This window comes from Sebastes umbrosus, chromosome 2 (genome assembly GCF_015220745.1).
Source record: "Sebastes umbrosus isolate fSebUmb1 chromosome 2, fSebUmb1.pri, whole genome shotgun sequence".
In the NCBI taxonomy this organism is placed as follows: domain Eukaryota; kingdom Metazoa; phylum Chordata; class Actinopteri; order Perciformes; family Sebastidae; genus Sebastes; species Sebastes umbrosus.
In genome coordinates, this window is record NC_051270.1 from 30,943,029 (window position 1) to 30,964,164 (window position 21,136).

At 40.8% G+C, this 21,136-nt stretch overlaps 1 long non-coding RNA gene across 1 annotated transcript; it reads left to right on the top strand.

Moving 5' to 3' along the window:
* The first annotated feature begins 17,962 nt into the window (after positions 1 to 17,962).
* Positions 17,963 to 20,699, top strand: LOC119480637. The gene is made up of 3 exons (XR_005204974.1): positions 17,963 to 18,051; positions 19,221 to 19,222; positions 20,685 to 20,699. It is a non-coding gene; the product is annotated as an uncharacterized LOC119480637 (long non-coding RNA).
* Positions 20,700 to 21,136: the final 437 nt, after the last annotated feature.

A 21,136-nucleotide genomic window follows, 5' to 3' on the forward strand; every position in this document is an offset into this window, starting at 1 on the left:
ATAAAGATGCAAACAGTATGACTAACTCACGCACTCACATATTTAGCTTCAATCTGTGCTTTTCATCTGAACTGCAGAACCAAACTGTTTCCAGTTGCTCTGCATTATACTGATAGTGAGCTGTTCAGAGCAGGAGGCAGAGAAAGAGCCTGCCAGATTAAATGTTGCGTTTATACTAAATAGCAGAGACACATCGGCCTTTTGCTGATCATTAAGCAAATGCTTTGAACAGGCAGCGAAAAAGAAACCGATCACAGTCTGGAGAGAATACTAATGACCGGGCCTGACCATTTGAGCGTCAGAGAAATGATCTGGTGAAATCAAATAAAAGGATACTCCAAGCTGAATAGCAGGAGAGTGGGCCCTCAGTGCTTTTTGTCTAATTAGAATGGGCCGGGTAACTTACATCATTAAAATGTTTAAGATTTTCTCAGGTCTCTCAATCACCTTTTGCATATGTAAATGGGACATATGTTTCGCCAGTAGCTGTATCTTTTAATATGCTGTTATAGTGAAGCGCTGATGTATTAGCCTCATAAAATGATTATTATGTTTAGATCCTTCCAGAGTATGCTAATCACCCCGCAATGTTTAACAACATCTGGGGGAAGAATATCAAATTATATCACTGCACATCCCACTTTGATCAGCTTTCACTGGTATGAATATTAAAACAGACACATCCACATGATAAAATAGTGATGATTGAGGGGGGCTGTTAGATGTGGCTAGTGTCAGGATTGTCAGTTGTGCATTGGGGTAAGTTTGTAGGAACATCAATAGACAATGGCCCGAGGTGAGGCTGAATAATTCACAATGTGCTGAAGAGACGTGTAGTGTTTTCTCTCTCCCCATTAGGGAGACACACAATGCGGCAAGAGCTCAGCTGACTTTGATCATTTCCTGTTTCTGAAGGGAAAACAATTAATACAATTAATTAACATGACGTCTGTCCACTGGAGTGATTCACGCTTTTTATTCCTGTTGGATAATTTGAATGCTGAGGGGTTACACTTAAAATGGAACACATTGACAAAGACTAGCTGGACAAATTGGACATTTCAAGGTTTACAGTGGAGAGTGGGGACACTTGTATTTGTATTGACACCAAATAACCTTCCATTACTCACAGACTGCTTGAACAGTAATGAAAATAATTTGATCCCTGAACAGATACAGGTGTCTGTTAACAATTTATCAAGCTTTTTTAGAGCCAACCCCAAACTTGAAAGGTACAATTTTGTTAAATGTACAAGGACTGTATTTCCCTGATATTCTGCCTCCCCGGGTCTGTTGGGACACTGGGAATAAAAATACATCATTTAAAATGAAGAAATTTAATTATAAATTTGAAGACATTATATTTACAATACCACTTGTTCACACATTTCTGTGAGAAAAAGAAAACCTTTGTAAAATTATTATATATTCATAAATTACTGAAATATGGAATTTTTTTAAAAAAAGGGGTTTCTGACTGGCTGCCACTTGAGTAAACATTCACAGTGGGTGTTATTCAATTAGAAAAAACCTTTGTAAAAACCTGCCCTCGGGTCACTGTCCCAACCGCCCTCGGGTCGCTGTCCCAACCGCCCTCGGGTAACTGTCCCAACCCGCCCTCGGGTCACAGTCCCCAACCGCCCTCGGGTCGCTGTCCCCAACCGCCCTCGGGTAACTGTCCCAACCGCCCTCAGGTCACAGTCCCAACCGCCCTCGGGTCACTGTCCCAACCGCCCTCGGGTCACTGTCCCAACCGCCCCCGGGTCACTGTCCCAACCGCCCTCGGGTCACTGTCCCAACCGCCCTCGGGTCACTGTCCCAACTGCCCTCGGGTCACTGTCCCAACCGCCCCCGGGCCACTGTCCCAACCTCCCTCGGGTAACTATCCCAACCGCCCTCGGGTAACTCTCCCAACCGCCCCCGGGGTAACTCTCCCAACCGCCCCCGGGTCACTGTCCCAACCGCCCCCGGGTCACTGTCCCAACCGCCCCCGGGTCACTGTCCCAACCGCCCCCGGGTCACTGTCCCAACCGCCCCCGGGTCACTGTCCCAACCGCCCTCGGGTCACTGTCCCAACCGCCCTCGGGTCACTGTCCCAACTGCCCTCGGGGTCACTGTCCCAACCGCCCCCGGGCCACTGTCCCAACCTCCCTCGGGTAACTATCCCAACCGCCCTCGGGTAAACTCTCCCAACCGCCCTCCGGGTAACTCTCCCAACTGCCCTCGGGTCACTGTCCCAACCGCCCCCGGGTCACTGTCCCAACCGCCCCCGGGTCACTGTCCCAACCGCCCCCGGGTCACTGTCCCAACCGCCCCCGGGTCACTGTCCCAACCGCCCCCCGGGTCACTGTCCCAACCGCCCCCCGGGTCACTGTCCCAACCTCCCTCGGGTAACTATCCCAACCGCCCTCGGGTAACTCTCCCAACCGCCCTCGGGTAACTCTCCCAACCGCCCTCGGGAGAGCAAACATGCTTTAGACTCCTGTACTAACCACCAACAAACTTCAGACAGCTATCACTAGCATCAAGTGCCAGGCCAGAAAATAAGCTTTTCAACTGTATGTTTTTTGTATGTGGCATAACTAAAAACAGTATGGTAGAACAAAAATAACAAAAGAGCCAAAACTATTTTCAAAACTGTGAATAACATATGAGGAATAGGGAATGGGAATCGCAGAGCATTCTGGGCGCGCCGCCATTTTTGGAGGGTAGCTATGGTAGGACTGTCATTATCTGTCACCGGTGTATTCATCATCATCTGTCATCTATCAATCAATCATCATCAGAAATGTACACAGTATGTGCGAAAGAAATACTCATACAGTATAAAGAGAAGCTGACAGAGGAAAACGGGCGATATATTACAAAACTGAAGTTAATGATATTGATCCTTACGAATTAGGAGGACCTGGACAGTTTGCCACCCATTACAGTCACTGATGTGTTTTGGCGTTAGTGAACACCTGTCAGCAGTTCAAAATATGTAAATCTTTGTAGGCCGATGTTCAGTTTACAAACAGGTAGGTATATGACATTAAGATCTACAAGCCAAATGCCAACTACACACTCATCAGGACAAAGATAAGCTAGCTAATGTTATGCTAGCTGAATACTAAGAAAACCTCGGCTAATTCTGCATATTTAATCTAACGCTAGCTTGCAAAAGGAAACCCATAACGTTAGCCTACCTTTGTGCCTGACTGTATACTGTATAATACAATTCAGCTTTGAATCTTCTTCACTGTGTAGTGTTTTGTGTTATCTTTTGACACTTGCAAGTAAACAGCCAGCGGATGGCACTCTCACCCTTTATCCTCCATAAATAGCCGACTTGCTGTCGGTGACCTCACATTCCCATTACCTATTGTCAGAAGGTCTCCACCTTGAGGTTGAAAGTGAGGAGGGCGTGACTGATTATGAGCACAGTGAATGCATAGTTGCTTTCTAACTTGCTAAAAAGCTCTGTTCTTCTTAACTTACATTTTGTTTTTTTTAAGACTTGTTGTAGCCTCTTTGAAAATCATTACAACCCACTTCTGGAAACAGGCGTCGGAGGACAGGATGACGCTCTTCCTCACACTGTGTTCCCAACCAGTCCATCTTCTCTTTTTTTCACAACAGTAGTTGTTCTATTTTTTGATGACAGCAGTTTGTGTTTGCATCGGGTCAGCATTTTGTTCTACTGCTGGCTGCATGAAGCCAACACTTTCTACCGCTTCAGGCGGAGAACTCCATTGTTTGATCTGCTTCAAAACGGTTCAGTCTTCCTCACCCAGAACACTGGAAACAATCCCCAGCCATTGGCTCCCATAAAATAGTGGCCTACGAGGGATGGCAGATGCATACGCATGAATATTTGACAAAAACTTTCATCAAGAGGAAGATGCAAAAAAATGTCTCTCCTGGCTGCATTAGAATTCTGTTTTGATGGCCTTTCAAGTGTCTTTACGCCTTTAGTTCCTGTTAATATCTGACCCCAAAACTTACACACAGATGCACTCAAACTCACAAGTATCCTTAACACACACAAGAAAGAAAAAAAAAGGTGAATGAATGAACTGGAGGTATGAGGGGCTAGAGCTGGCAGGGTTGACAGGACTGGGGATAAAAGAAAAAAGAGGAGGAGGAGGCTTCACAGTAAGTGGTGCTCCTGCACAGAGGAGGTGGGGAACGAGGTCAGGAGAGGGTTAAGTGAGGTAATTGGCACAGGATGCAGGTGCAGGTGTTTTCTCAGCTTCTCAACTTGAAAGCTCAGACACACACACACACACATGCACACACACTTGACTACAGGCTTGTAAAAGCAAAAGCCTGCCTACGCCAATTAGCTGGCGGTGAAGGTCAGTGAAGGTCAGCGTGTGTTGGGGAGAGATAAGTTTCCCATTAATGGGTGAGTACCTGGACTTGACTGTGTAGGGTCTGACTCACTTTTAGTCACACACACAGAGACTTAGCACACAGCTCAAGAAGGAAGTCACAAACAGAAACATCTTTGAGTAAGTCAGACTATAGTTTTCACTTCAAAATATCAAAAGGAGTGAACCTTTGTTTGGTTTATCTCTGTTTTATAGCTGCCATTACATTTCCTTTGGTCTAAACCAGGATGGAAATACCTTATATTGCTGCACATATATTTGAATGATTTACCTCCACATCCAATTAAGGAACCACAACGTCGTCACACACTTTGTGGGAGTAGGAAATAAACAGAAAATCTCTTTAAATCCAGTCGAGCCTGGTTGGTTTTTATGTGCTCTTTGCAATGTTCTGCTTGTTCACAGCCTTTAATGACATACAGTAAGGAACATTATTCCAGACTGTTGCGTGATTTTATTAATAGATTAATTAAAATTTTATTAATTTATTAAAAAAGATTTATGATATTTTGTGCGCCAATCATCACATCCTGGGTTACCTCAACAAATCTATATTACTAAACTTTCTATCCTTGTTTAAATACCAGAGGGGGGATATGACTATAGTAATCTCTTTTTGAATATTTATATATTTATTTAAATTTTACCTGCAGCCTTTTGGTTTAGGCATAGGATATATGGCATATTAGGTAGGTGGGTCCTGACCTTAAGTCTGTATCTGTGTTGATAATTATAAGCAAATGTAGGTTCTTGATTTTCATGCACGTTCTCTGTATGAGTACTTTCACCTTTATTTCACGTTCTCGTGTCCCCACAAAATTACATTCCCATACAACTAAACTGCATTCTCAATTACATTTTGAGGGGAAACCCAGAATACAGCAGCAGTTTTAAACAGTTTTAAACACATGGTTAACGTTGTAAAGTGAAACAAAACAAAACAAAAAAAGGCAACAGCGCTACTTAGTTATGTTTAGGCAACAAAACCACTGGGTTAGGTTTAGTGAAAAAACATCATGGTATGGCTTAAAATGACTACGATTCACACGGGACATGAACCCCTCCCACCCACTCATTCGTAGTGGACTTTCACGCTTGTTATACTCATTATTATACCAGAGATTATTCCACATAACTTTCATTAACTCGTAGCACTACGTCACTTAGTGCGTCCGTCTGTGTGTATTTGTGTTATGTCAAAGACAAGCATAATCCGCAACAAAATAGGTTTCCTTCCAAACGTAATTGAGAATGCAGTTTAGTTGTATGGGAACGTCCTTTTTGGGAGATAGGGCTGCCCCAGCATACGGAATGATTCTGGAGTCAAGCTCAGTGGATCAACATACATTATCTGCATCAGCATCACAACCTTGAACGTGGAATACATCTTTACACCCATACTGCATATGTCCTTGCATTATTGTATGTTAGGGTCTGTTTCTGTAGTTGGTTTAGATCATATTTTTTATGTGGAAGAGGATGACTTTGTAACTTTCTAGGAAGAAGGTTCATGACTTTGGAGTTCAACAGAAATAGAATGATATGGATCACTTGCTCAAATAAATGCTCAATATACTATATAGTTGTACATTTACTAAAGATATTTGTCACATAAGTGAAATTGTAACTAATTTTCATTATACAAATACAGACCTGTACAGATACAAAAGCCTTGTTTCAAACACATGAACTTTCCCCCGGAACTAGGAACCTTTCAAGGAACTCATTGCGTTTCGACCGCAGGGACCAGGGTCTAAATTAAGTTCCAGGGATATTTTATGGGGCCTTTTTACCCCCAAATAAGGCCCTGGTCCGGGGGTTAGTACTTTCTGAAAGTACAGATACATTCGGGGTAGATTTTGTAGGGATGACCATTGCTGATTGTTAAAACACACACAAAGCACCGCTGCTTCAACAGCTTCAACTCGTGTACCGCTTCATTCATTAACAAGGAAGCACTCTAGTATCGATTTAGGACCATTTTAGGCTGAGGAGAGAGCAATTCTCTTTGATTGATAACATTGAAAGTAAAGTTAGACGTCGGTCTTCCTGACTCATTTAAAATAAGACAGAGAAAATGAGAGAGATCGCATGAGCAAGATGAGTGCGAGCGGTAGAAGAAAGAGACAGACAGCACGTTTGTGCTGTGAAAGAGAGAAAAACTTTCCGGTTATGTTCTAAAGCACAAATAAATAACCATCAAACACTCAACAGATGATTTACTGTGGAGACAGACGTTTCACTTTCATTTTCCTTCGCTGTATTTCATTCATTACATCCAACGTGCATCATAAATACTATGCAGCAGTAAATCTTGTTACAGTGAGAAAAAAGGTTTATTTTTTCAATGTGTTTTTTAGATGAAACGTGCAAAGACACTGAACTAAAGGCTGCAGAGTGTGGTTACTGCTGTGACCACCAGCAGCCCTCGTCCCATGTCATGATGCTTCTTCGTATGTCAGCTGACTAATTTGCCTAATCTTCGCAGGTCTTTAGACCGCGGTGGAAACGCAGACAACAGTGGTCTGAAGGAACCTTTTAGTTCCTTGAAAAGTCGTCCCGGAACTAAATTACTGGGAACTTCTTGGTGGAAACCTTAAGTACCACACAAACATACACAACCACATCTGTGGCTCGTCAACCCTCTGTTTTCCCACTCCTTCACAAACTTCCTCAATCTTCCACACCATATTTCCCACCTAATCACACTCATTTCCCACCATTCCTGCTGCTCCCTCTCCATGTTACTTCCTGCCATGTCTCCTTAATCTCTTTCTCCTGCCCTCCAACGTACCACTAGTTTGCATCAGCTGGTCAGAGAGGAGGGTGAAGAAAGGAAGGAAGAGCATGAATCAATAGGCTCTTTACTCTGCCTTGTGGCAGGGCTAGAAATCAATGACAACGGGAAATTAAGCTGTAGTCTTTGAATAAATTGAAGACACTGGAGCATGCAACAAAACAGCTCGGTGCAAAAGAGTAAACCTGGTCAGATTAAAATGTAAAAGGTGTTTGTTAGGCTGCGCTCTGGTAATACTTTGAGTCCCCAGAACTCTATTTTCTTCTGCATACTGTCTGAGGAGAGATACTAAGGCCTTTGTAATGCTGGTGTCCTGAATGAAATGATAACCAGTCTCCAAGAGGAGAGAGCTGAAAGAATCTAATGTACTTTATAGTATACATGAGGCCATGTTTTGACAATACGGGTAATATATGCCCGCTAAGAGAGGGAATTTGTGCAGAGAAGAAGCTAATAAAGAAGACAGCATTGTGTTGGGACTAACCCTTTCTCACCTGTTCAGCCCTGTCTCCTGAACATTACATTCCCAAACAACTAAACTGCATTTCTCTGTTCAGAAGGAACGTTTGTAATGACAGTCGGCGTCCGTCCGGCCAGCTGCAGCAGGTGACGTAGTATATCAAGCAACTGTTAATGAAAGTTACGTTGTAAAATAACGTGTATGGCCCAATCCAATGTCCCCCCTAAAGCTTTTAGCCTTGAACCCTCAGGGACCTAACTGACGTCACCTGGTAAATGCTTGAGTGGGAGAGGCTGCAAGTGCTTGAAATGGTATAAATATGAATGGGACAGCACTTTGCAGTGACATATCATGTTACACTGACAACGCCAAAGCATGTTATGTACAATTATGGGTTCTTAGTTTACGTTTTTTACTGCCTACAACGTCGTCCAGGCAAATTACACAGGACATTCCCCAGGAGACTGCTGTTCGTGTCCCATTTGAAACTAAAAGTCAACGTCCACTTACGTAGCCGTTTCAAGCTAAACCATGATTGTTTTTTTACTTGGGCTGTCCAAGTTAATGGCACTAATTTCTTTAACTCATTAACGCAATCGATCTTTTGGAGGTTGTAGCGGGCGCAGTTTTAAAGCTAGAGTGAGTGAGCCAGAGTGAAACCCTAACGAATCCATTCATACCAACCATACTGTATCATACCAGCTCATCACAAAGGCTAAATAACGTTCCAAACTTACGCCAAGACTGTCATTTCCATTTTCAAAGGGGTCCCTTGACCTCTGACCTCAAAATATGTGAATGAAAATGGGTTCTCTGTGTACCCACGAGTCTCCCCTTTACAGACATGCCCACTTTATGATAATCACATGCAGTTTGGGGTCAAGTCATAGTCAAATCAGCACACTGACACACTGACAGCTGTTGTTGCCTGTTGGGCTGCAGTTTGCCATGTTACGATAGTAGCATATGTTAATGCTAAATGCAGTACCTGTGAGGGTTTCTGGACAATATTTGTCATTGTTTTGTGTCTTTAATTGATTTCCCATAATAAATATATACATACATTTGCAGCATATTTGTCCACTCCCATGTTGATAAGAGTATTAAATACTTGACAAATCTCCCTTTAAGGTACATTTTGATCAACTAATCCTAACCAGTAGTTTTCTGTTGTCTTAACCTACGGAGGTAGTGTTGTTGCGCTTTTTGTTTTGTTTACAACATTAACCAAGTGTTTAATACTGTTTCCGGGAGAAAATGCGCAGCCCCGAAATGGTGATTGGTAATGCAGTTTAGTTGTATGAGAACGTAATTTTGTAGGAGACAGGGTTGACCTGTTTTACTGGCAATTCAGACTCCCCTTTATAAAAAAGAAAAAGTGTGTTATAAAAGAAAAAATAACTCCCTCCGGGATTCTATTAGTATGATGGAGGTGCAGCTTGACATCTCTTCAAGAGCAGAACACGAAAATGAAAATAAAAGAAAAACTCGTATTGACGTGTTATGTGTGAAGAACAAAGATACAGGTCAAAGATCTATTCAAACAAGCAAGGAAGCATGGACTTAAAAGTGTGAGATAAAGTTGATTTTGTATTTTACTGAAGCTGTCATGACAGGAAATGGAGCATTAATGATTTGCTGTGGTACTTTCCTTTGCTAATTAAAAGATAACTGTAACCTACTGCAAGGCGTGATTAACAGGACTTTACCCATCCTCTAAAAGTCTGCACCATAATCAATAATTCATTCCAACCCTGGCAGTTTATTCAAATCAGTCAGCTTGGAAAAACAACATAAACAAAAAAAGGGGGAACCAGAGAGAGAGAGAGAGAGACTGAGGGAGAGACGGGGATAGACGGACCAGAATAAGAAAGAGCACAACAGAGAGACAGAAAATGAATGAGACAGAAAAGAGAGAAAGTCAAGAGAGGGGCTGACAGCATGTTGAGTGAGACAGAAAGAGTTAGAGAGAGGTAAGCTCTGTTATTTCTCTGAGGACCTGTGTGAAGTAGCTCATACTAAGGCCTCTGGCACCACATCACTCCAACCAGCCTAATTGCAGTCCGACGGGAGTGGAAAAGCCTTGTACAGACCCAAAGGATTTCTGCATAAAAACAGCACCAGAAACCAGCAACCTTGTGTTGCGTAACCAAGTCAAACTTGTGTAGTTTCCAGGGTTTTGATCATTTTTTCCTGCCCTGCATCTTTCAAAGTGATACTAGCATTATTTACAGCAGATGGCTGAGGTTATTACAGAATATAATCAACAAAGCTGAATCACGAAACTACATCCATTTACTGCAGATCTTTGAATGAGGTTAATGCTTATGGAGGGCAGTGGATTTATGGAGGTCATGACCCCAGAAAAGGTCTGTGTACTCAAATGACATCTGTAGAATATATCTATTCTGAATAGTTTACTGCAAATAATCCGAGGCCTTGTGAAACATTAGGGGTGTAAGAAAATGTTGACTACTGTGATGTTATGTTTTGTGATACTGTATAGATCCTCAAAAACGCTATTGATTTTAATTAATAGTTTACATGTAAGATTAAGTCCATCAATAGATCTCATCTCTCTGATGAATGCATAAAAAAGTAAACTTTTTTTATTCAGATTTTATGGTGGCGTGTTCTTTATTCTATGACATTTTCCTAAAATTAGACTTAAAAAATCGCAATTGCCTTGCTTACAGTATCATAATAAATGGTAATATATTGAATCGTAACCTCTGTATCATGATATGTATGGTATTGCCAGATCCTTACCAATACACAGCCCTATAGAATATGCCACCAGGGTTGTTTAAAACTTACGATCCTTACAGTCCTTACAGATCACAAATTCACACATCATCACAGATTACCATAATTAGCAGTCACATTGATGATCACTGTGATGTTGGCTTGCAATCATTATTAGTTTTTATAATTTCATAGCAACAGGAACCACGACTTCTGCCAAGTAGCAGAAAACTGTAATGTTTTCAATCTGTTGTTCTTGCTGGTAATACAGCCTAGTCACCATTGTATGGTTCTGAATATCATGGATACACTGAACGGGGATGTTTTTGTTGTTTTTAATATGGACGTTTTTGCGTTCGGGCAGAGCGTCGTGACGTAGCATATGGAGCGACAGATATTGAAAATGACATGTTCTAATAACGAGTATGGCAAGCGAGAAAGTCCACAAATGAGGTGGTTTAGGGGTCAAGCAAACACAGGAGATCGCTGTTCGTGTCCCGTGTGAAACCAAAAGTAAACGTCCTTAACAAGGTTAACAAAGTCTGCTAAGTCGGCTGTTATTTATTTACACTAGTAACGTTATTATGGTCGTTACATTATGTTGTTACATTATTATTTAAACACAAACCCTGATGTTTTTTCTAACCTTAACCAAGTAGTTTTGTAGCCTACCCAATCGTTTCACAATGTTAACCGAGAGGTATTGTGTGTTTCTGCCAGTGGGGCTACCTCTGGGTTTGAGAAGTGAAGCCAATGCTGAAGTGCCTTACATTTGCATTCTTTCTAACAGCCAGCAGGGGGCGACTCCTCTGGTTGCAAGAAGAAGTCTGATTGTATGAAGTCTATGAGAAAATGACCCTACTTCTCACTTGATTTATTACCTCAGTAAACATTGTAAACATGAGTTTATGGTCTCAATCTCTAGTTTCAAGTCTTCTTCAATGCAGCATGATGTTCATTTAGTAAATTATGGTCCCATTTAGAGTCAAATAGATCATAAAGCAGGGGATGCTTTAGGCGTGGCTACCTTGTGATTGACAGGTCGCTACCACGGTGTTTTCAGTTCATGACAGTTAATTGTAACATTTTGGTCTCGGCACGAAACCATGATGGCAGAACAGCAGTCCGCAAACCAATGGGTCACGGGTGACTACGCCCACTTCTTAGACACAGCCTATGGTTTCTGCAAGCATGATACAAGATTGATATAAACCGTATTTATGAAACGTATTTTTGTTTCTGAAACGTCTTCATTCAACGTATCCCGTGGTGGCAGAAACTTACAGTGCCAACATTTTTTTCTGGTGAGTGGGTTGGGTAATAACAGCAAAAGTCATTTTCTCAACAGTGATGCTAATAATTGGGGAATCCTTCCTGTGTGATGACTCTGGCGTCCCTGAGGGACCGAAGGTTGCCATCTGGAGGAAACGGATGGGGCTGGCTTTGACACGGGGGTAAAGGGCTGGAGGGTAAGAGTGGAATGGCGAAGATATCACTCCCGTTATTCAATATTCATTACTGTCATCCCCCCACACACAGACATCTGTGACCTGTGGCTACTGGTCGCCAGCCAAGGTCTGTGTGTGTATGCATGTGGCTCATGTGGTTTGATGGATAGCCGGTGTTGGGGTTGGGTGTCTGGATGAGTGAGGGTGTCTGAGAGGGGGAGAGGAGGCATGACACACCAGCGTGGATGTGATCATGTGTGCACCGTAAGCTCATTTACAGAATGATGAGCCAATACAGCTTCATCACAACAGTGTTGCTCTGTGTCATCAACATCTGTAAGACAGAGGTCAGCATGTTTACCAGCTGGTGTTTTTACTAGGTGTGACATTTTAGACCGTGTAAGTCTTACTGTAAAAATCATGGAGCAGATGCCTGGCGTTATCTAACATCCATTCTGAGCCTCTTTCCACCCACAGTATGATACGATTTTGAAAAATGCGAGACAGTGGGTGTGAAGAACGGAAGAGAGGAGGGGGTCTGAGTCTGGGCCATGTGGAAGAGAGAATAAACCCTTTGCTAATTTTACACAGTGATGGGGCACAGAACTACACCATCTAAAATTAACATTTATAGTGGTGGAGGTCTCGTTTTTCTTCCTACATTATGGATCTTAAGGCAGTGGAGCTTGAACCTGGCTGCTCTTTTTAGCAAATTGAAAGTAACTACAGTGAAATAAGTGACAGGCATCTGACCGGCTAAGTTTTCATTTTGTTGATACTTCACGACTGCAGTACTCTTGATTCAAAGCCACTAACACCTAAACCTGAAGTTACCTGTTAATGTTTAAAGGTACAGTTTGTAGGATTTGGTGGCATCTAGTGGTGTGATTGCAGATTGCAACCAACTGAGTACCCCTCTGCTCATTCCTCCCTTTCCAAGACTGAGGTAGTGTGAGCCGCTGAATGCAAAACCATGGTAACGGTGTTCGCCTCGCTCAGAGGCCATCCATACCATAACAACACTACTTTAAGAGCAATGGAAGTCAGACGGCGGATGGCGGTACCACAGTTTTGCACTCTGCGGCTCACGTTTTCACAGTTTCACAAGATGTTAGAGAACTACAGTGGCCTTTAGGTTACGTAAAACGTGAAAGGCTCTCTCTAGAGCCAGTGTTTTGGTTTGTCCATTCTCTGCTACTGTAGAAACATGGCGGAGCAACATAGGTGACTCTGTGAAGAGGACCCACGTCCTATGTAGATATAAAGGAATCATTCTAAGCTAACGAAAACACAATGATTCTTAGTTTCAGGTGATTATACACTAATGAAAACAAAGTTATGAATATTATAATCCATTTCTGCTAATAGATCCCCCGAAATGTTACACACTGTTCCTTTAAGAAAGCTAAAACGTTTTCTCCAGTTCTGAATGTATGACGTGTCCTGCATATTTCCAGGATACTTTAGAAACTGTGGTATAACAGGTATTTGTAAATGTACTTCTAGTACATGTCCTGTACACCTCAGGGTCAGCTGAGGTCATCAGTACAGCAGATAGAGGATGAATTCTCATTATTTTACTGATTTCTCTTAAACTTTCTGCAACTTCTTTCTCAGCAAGAACATTCACCAGTATAAGTTGTACAGTGCATTTACAGCTCTACAGTGGATTCCTTAGGTCTGACACAATACAGATTATTTTAATTAAATCTTTAATAACCACTGTATCTGCTAATTCACTATAGTCTGTCACCAAATATTGCTTTTTAAAGTTACGATTGTAAAAATACTGTGCCCTCTACGGTATTTGTAAAGTAAACATGAGGATGTTTTGAATTAAAAATGAACTATCCCTTTAACCCTGTGTGTATATACAATACTGTAATCAGCATTGATTAAACAAATACTGTATATAAATCGGTATTCAGTTATTTTACTTTTTGCACACTATCCATGTGCTTCTAAACAGTGTTATTTAATATAGTTTGTATTATCCGTAATATATTAATAGAGATAGTTCTTTATTTGAAATTCAGTGAATTATTTACAATATTACTACACAGTAATATTGTAAATCTACACAGACAGAATTCAGCTGGCCGGGTTGGAGGCCAGGACCTTTATTCTGTGAGGTTGTGGTGTTGACCATAGACTGTATATAAAGATGAACGACATGACAGCTCCCCAAAAGTGAAGCCAAAACATATTGATCGCCCCCTGGTGGCTGGCTGCAGTATAGGTCATAAATCTAGCGGATGGGACATGGGCCAAACTAAAAAGTCAAAGTACACATCTAATACATTTTTCCCAAAGATGGTTTCTGTCTTTTTAGATAGTTCTTATCACGCTGATGTATGTTCAAGTGTTAAAATTTCTGAGTGAAGTAGTCGCGGAGGCGGAGGCTCGGGAATTGTACGAGAGAGGAGATGTAACTTTAATTTTCCATAACTGTCACTAGTCTTTGTAATAGATCATGTGTCAATTTGATAATAAATGTATTTATAGAGATATTATGGTTAGTTGTTGTGTCTTTCTAGCCAAACAGCTACTGTGGTGCTAACGTAGCAGCTAGGTGGCTCAAACTAACAAGCTCCGAGCGGCCATGCTCGGCTGGTGATTGGTTTTGAGCTCCTCTGCTGTGCTGGCCTTCTTCATCCAGATCACTGCACTTTCATGGCCACTCACTCTCTTTTATTCACTTCAGTCTTTTTCTGACACCTCTTGGTCAAAGCTTCCTTACTGTATGTTAATATTTCTTGTATTTCATGCCTCATGCTGGGGATCACGTTGTCTTTTTCCATTAGCTGCTCTTCCAGCTGGCTCACTTTCTGTCTCACATTGTCTTTCTTTTCACTTTTTCAAATCATTCTCGAGGGCAACTCCGATCCTGCTTTTGTCCTCCAAACAGGTGAGACCCTGACTGTGTCTTCCTTCCAGAAAGCCCCCCCACCAACGGGATTAGATTCCCTCTTTATTCTCTCTGATCTTCTCAGCCCTCTACCTGGTCTTGATTTCAGACTCTTCTTTTTGGCTCTCTAACTTGCCTGACATCTTGTTTAGCTACTGTATGTTCAACGTTTTGCACATGCACTTATTTTGATTCACCAGTTTCTTATTCATGTATTTTCTTACTGGCTATCAGCTCCCTCGTGGCTGTTTTCTGACACCGGATTCAGATTCAGATTCAGATTCTGACATCTTTATTTGATTTGTTTCCTTGAATACAAACAAATCTCATTGCTGCAGATTGTGGTGGACTGTAACTTAGTACATTTACTCAAGTACTATAATTAAGTAAAATTTTGACATACTTGTACTTAGGGCTGGGCAATACAGCCCAAATCTTCTATCACGATATAGTTAATTTCATATCTCGATAATAATATGATATAGCATGTTTTCTGGTAATTCAATAAATAAATAGTCTATATGAATAAACACATGGCAAAGCCTATTTTTGTATACTCCTGTATGAATTAGATACTTGACAAATGAAAAGTAATGAGTATTTTCTCATTTTAAGAATTTGTCACTTTACCGCTCAGAAGTAAAAAAGGTAAATCAAAATTAACAGTAGTTCACTACAAGGTCTTTGCAAAATCTTCCCCCTCCAGAAATTCTGTTGTCAGGCTATTAATTAGGCGTTATCAGTTACTATAAGCCCCATAGATGTGGGTCAATAGGGGCCTACTACACCAACTAGTAGGTTTTTATCATCTATTCACATGGTCGATCACCTAAAGAAGGTATAAAAGAACATGACAGCGACCTCTAGCGACCGTAGTAATTATGACAGGAGCAGAAGCGGAAGTTACGTGATGAGTATAGACAGTGTGAAATGTTCATATGGGGTAGAGGTTGATGAAGATGGATGGGACACCAAACACAGAACTTTAACCCAGAAGAACAAAGTTCACATCCCATGTGAAAAAATGTGTAGTTGTTTCTAGTTATTTTAACCCAAGACACGATAATTTCTCCTAAACTTAACTCAGTGTTAATTTTATGCCTAACCTAAAGAAGTTGTAATTTTATTGCCTAAACCTAACTGTTTTTTTTCCTAGACCTAAAGATGTTGTAGTTTTATTTCCTAAACCTAAAGTTTTAGTTCTATTGCCTAAACCTAAAGAAGTTGTAGTTTTATTGCCTAAACCAAAAGAAGTTGTAGTTGTATTGCCTAAACCTAAAGAAGCCTTTTTGTTTGAGTTCAAAACATCACGTTTCATTCAATTTTACAACATGTTAGAACGTGTTGCCTTTAAGTATCCCTTTCACTTTAAAATGTAGTAGGCGTAGTAGGCCCCTAATTACCCATATCTATGCTGCTTATAGCGACTGATAACGCCTGTTTAATGGCCTGATAACAGTTGTATCAGGTGTTGTATTTCCCTTTTACTCAAAATGTAACTTCCTCCATAGTCAGACAATACAACATTCCATCAACCCAACCTACTATTCATGATGAGGCAATTTTATATTTAGCTTCAAGTAAACAGATATAACCATCTTCTTATTTGTATTATTGAGCATACAGTTTACTGGGAAGCATCCAAAAATACACAATTTAGGGCAAAGTGGAAGCTCCTCTTTTGTGGCAATGGAAAAGAATTTGAGATTATAAACAAATATCCTACCATTTTTCTACTGTAATTTCCTCATCAAGATCTGGACACCAAGCAAGCCTTTTATCCTCTGATGATCCATTTGCTGCAGCTACAATAATTTGGTAAAATCGGGAGATTTGGCCACCTGCCTCATGATGGCTTGAGGCAAGTGTTGGCAGACCTAGGGAGTTTTCTGTCTTTGTTATGAAGTTCCTAATTTAGAGGTACTTAAGAAAAGTGCTTTGGATCAATTCCAAACATTTTTTCTTAATCTTCAAAACTTAAAAGACTCTCATTATTGTATAAATCTGTGACTTTTTCGCCCACAGCTTAAAGCTCCGGTCTGGTGCCTGGTGTAAAGTTGCTGTTTCACCAGATTGGTGGAAATTGGAATAAAGGGCATTTCTACTGCTATTTATGTAAAGGATCTGAGCACTTCTTCCACCTCTGTTTACAGATAGGTCTTATTAATAGTATATCAAATTAACATAAATAATAAGTTGATACATATAAGACAGAGATACTTTGTTATGTATTTGGTATATATAATGTTGTTTCTGTTCAGCTACATATTAAATTAGATGGCTGTTTTACAAATAAAAATACCACTAAAATAACGATAAAATATAATAGTGCAAACATAAGCATTCACTTGATTATGTCGTATTAAGTAAAATGTCTTTTCATACAACAGTTTTTAACATCTCATCCATAATAAGGTAGGAAATGAACACAGTCATCAGGAAGCATTACTATAAGGTGATAACACATTTGTGTAAATACTACTCATCTACAAGATTGTGTTTGTAAATCAGTGCAAACTGGGTATGGCAGAACAATAATGGACTGCTGTTATACATAATCATTGTTTTTGCCCCATATGCACACATGTATACACCTAAATTATATTTCTCCCAGTAGTGTGTGTGTGTGTGTGTGTGTGTGTGCGTGTGTGTGTGTGTGCGTGTGTGCGTGCGTGTGTGTGTGTGTGTGTGTGTGTGTGTGTGTGTGTGTGTGTGTGTATGAGTGTCTGCACGCAGTCAGGGAGGGTGCACATTAGAAATGTCTTTCTCTGCAAATTATGGAGGAGGAAGTTAATTTAGTTAGAAGCTAATTAGTATGAATAAAAGATAGCTTGGAGTCCCTTAGGGTGCCACACACTGTCAGGCTTTCCTTCAGACTCTCCCCACCTTTCTCTCCATTTAAATTCAGTTCTGACTGCAGAGGATTATTATTGGTGAGGCAAACTCAGCATATTAGATCTATCTGAAACATAGTAATATAGCGCTACTAATGCTATTGTCAAAATAAAGAGTCAATTATCATCTAAATGCTCTAATGTTTTAAAGGAACAGTGTGTAACATTTCATGGATTCTGTTAGCAGAAATGGAATTTAATATTCATAACTGTGTTTTCATTAGTGTTTAATCACTTGAAAATAAGAATCATTGTATTTCGCTTAGCATGAGCCCTTCATATCTTCATAGGGAGCGGGTCCTCTTCATGGACTCCGCCATGTTGCTCCGCCATGTTTCTACAGTAGCGCAGAACGGACAAACGAAACACTGGCTCTTTCACGATTATGTTACCTGAAAGCCACCGTAGTTTTCTGACTTGCTTGTGAGCTGCAGAGTGCAAAACCGTGGTACCGCCAGCTGCCGTCTGACATCCGTTGCTCCTGAAGTAGTGTTATTATGGTATGGATAGCCTCTGGGGGAGGTGAACAGCGTCCCACATTTTGCACTCGGCTTTTACTTTTTTATGTTACCTGAAGGCCACCGTAGTTCTCCACCTTGTGAAACTGCGGTAACGTGAGCGTGAGCCGCAGAGTGCAAAACCGTGGTACTGCCAGCTGCTGTCTGACTTCCACCACCCTTTTTGGTGCCCTATAGGCAAAAAGGCATCCACCCACCCCCGCCGCTATTGGGTTAGGGTTCAAGCCCCCCAGAACCCTAACCCCCCTGGTTGTAATCTGCAACCACACCACTAGATGCCGCCAAATCCGATACGCTGTACCTTTAAATGAACTAACTACTAAATGAGCTCATAATTATTGGTTAAACTGAAATCAAATAATCATATAAACTTATGTTAATGATCTTTTTTAAAGAATGAAAATAAAATTATTAGGACTGTCAAAGTTATGCGATAATAACGCATTTAACGCAAATTTGTAAATTCATTGTCATACTAGCTTGTTGATAAGGAGGTTAAATAACTTGCGCTAAACTGACATGGCCATTTTCAAAGGTGTCCCATGATCTCTGACCTCAAGATATGTGAATGAAAATGGGTTCTATGGGTACCCACGAGTCTCCCCTTTACAGACATGCCCACTTTATGATAATCACATGCAGTTTGGGACAAGTCATGGTCAAGTCAGCACACTGACACACTGACAGCTGTTGTTGCCTGTTGGGCTGCAGTTTGCCATGTTATGATTTGAGCATATTGTTTTATGCTAAATGCAGTACCTGTGAGGGTTTCTGGACAATATTTGTCATTGTTTGATGTTGTTAATTGATTTCCAATAATAAATATATACATACATTTGCATAAAGCAAGCATATCTGCCCACTCCCATGTTGATAAGAGTATTAAATACTTGACAAATCTCCCTTTAAGGTTTAAAAATGTGTGATTAATTTATTTGTACAGTTTAGAGCAGCGTTTCTGTGTAAAAGATCAACATCTTTGCCAAAAGATACATTAATTGCTTTATCAGAGAACTGATCCTTTGATTGCAAATAAATATCAAGAGAGTGTAAGTGTTCACCATTTAGAGAAAGTTGTAGTTAACAGGCATTGCAATTAAATAGATGCAAGGCTCTCTTCTTCAGCTCTACAACAAAGTGATTCTGTGATTTAAGTGGAAAACTAAAAATATGCTGTTAGGAAGGATTTCACTGCCACACTAATCAATAGCTTTATTACTTCTAAGATAAGTCACAGGGCGTTTAGGTATTTTATCTGTGGGGAATATTAAGTGTTGTCATTGGAAACCATAAATCACAGAGCTAAAAAGTGAATCAATTAGACATTTAATCCTTTGAACGTTAAATTATTGCTCTCCAATCTGGGGCAGCAGGGATTTTATGGGAATGTTATGCCTAAACAGAATCGGTAAATAGCTATCAAGTTTCACTTTAGTTTTGCAAGTTGTGTTAAATTAGGGAGGTTTCTTAAGTCTCTCTGTCAAACGGACTCTTTCATCCAAAGGATCTGATGAAATCTCACAGAGCCTCCTGTCTTTGCTTTAATACAGAGCGGGCCTCGCAGTTCAGCCTCCTCAACTCCACCAACGCCAATCATGCTCACATAAAAGAGGGCAGAAGTTAGTGTTGGATTTCCTGTGTAAAATATGTGATCACAGTAATAATATTTAAACTTTTTTATGGTGGATTTTTCTTGTCAGTGTCAGTAAACATTCCTTAGTTGTGGAATGAAGTTGCACCAGTTTATTAAAGTTATGCTATGACTAAATAGCTGATGTGATAAATTCAACTAGCAGCTCTATCTGCTCTCTGTGGATCTGTGTATTGCTGATGAGGCAGAATAGGTCAACAAAACGTGTTACTTTTCAGTTCATGTGACTTCAGGTCACTTGATTCATTTGTCATGAGTCAGGGTGAAGACTACATAAACTAAAAGCGAAAGGCAACAATGAGTCTATTTCTCCCTTTGGTCTGAACCAAACTATTGGTGTGAAAGCGGCCCAGCGTGAGTGTTGTAAAGTGAGGAGTTGTTCTCAGCAATGAGCCCTTTATTGTTCGTGTTGCTAGTCAGCAGGAATCCAGCAGCAGCTCCCTCCGCTCTCACTGAGCTTCTCCCCTCTCTCATTCATACCATGTGGGCATGTAAGGACAACATCCACGAATGTTCAGATATTATTGTCCCTGTGCGGTCGTTTGATTTACTTTTAAAACTACTACTACTACTATCGGTACTGGGAATAGTATGGGACCATGTTAAAGGTCCAGTGTGTACGATTATGGGGGATCTATTAGCAGCAATGGAATATAATATTCATAAATATGGTTTCATTAGTGTATATTCATCTGAAACTAAGAATTGTTGTGTTTTCATTAGCTTAGATTGAGCCGTTTATATCTACAAAGGGAGGGGGTCCTCTTCTCGGTGTACACCATGTTTCTACAGTAGCCCAAAACGGACAAATCAAACACTGGCTCTAGAGAGAGCCTTTCACATTTTTACGTTACCTGAAGGCCACCGTAGTTCTCCGACAAGCTTAGAAAGGGAGGGATGAGTGGAGGGGTATTCAGTTGGTTTTCAATCTGCAACCTCATCGCTAGATGCCACTAAACCCTACACGCTGGACTTTTAATCAATTGGGAATTTGTATTCATTTTTAAGCACAAATTAACAGAAGTATCTCAGTAAGACAATCCAAATATAACCGCATAAAACCCAAAGCGGTTCATTCAGATTGTCCCATGCAGACATGACAACTTTTTTTCTAAATTATAGCGGCTATAATCAATATTTTGATATATGGCATATGGATATGGATCGTATGACTACCTGTATGTGAAAGAAGCTGCTCGTAGTGATGAAACCACAGAGAATTAACACATGACTCTGCAGTTCCCCTCGGCTCTACGGCTATAGCGATTAAGTCGTGTATGGAGGAGATCGGGTGGACGGATGGATCAAACAAACACCGGACCCAAAAGACGGCTGTTCG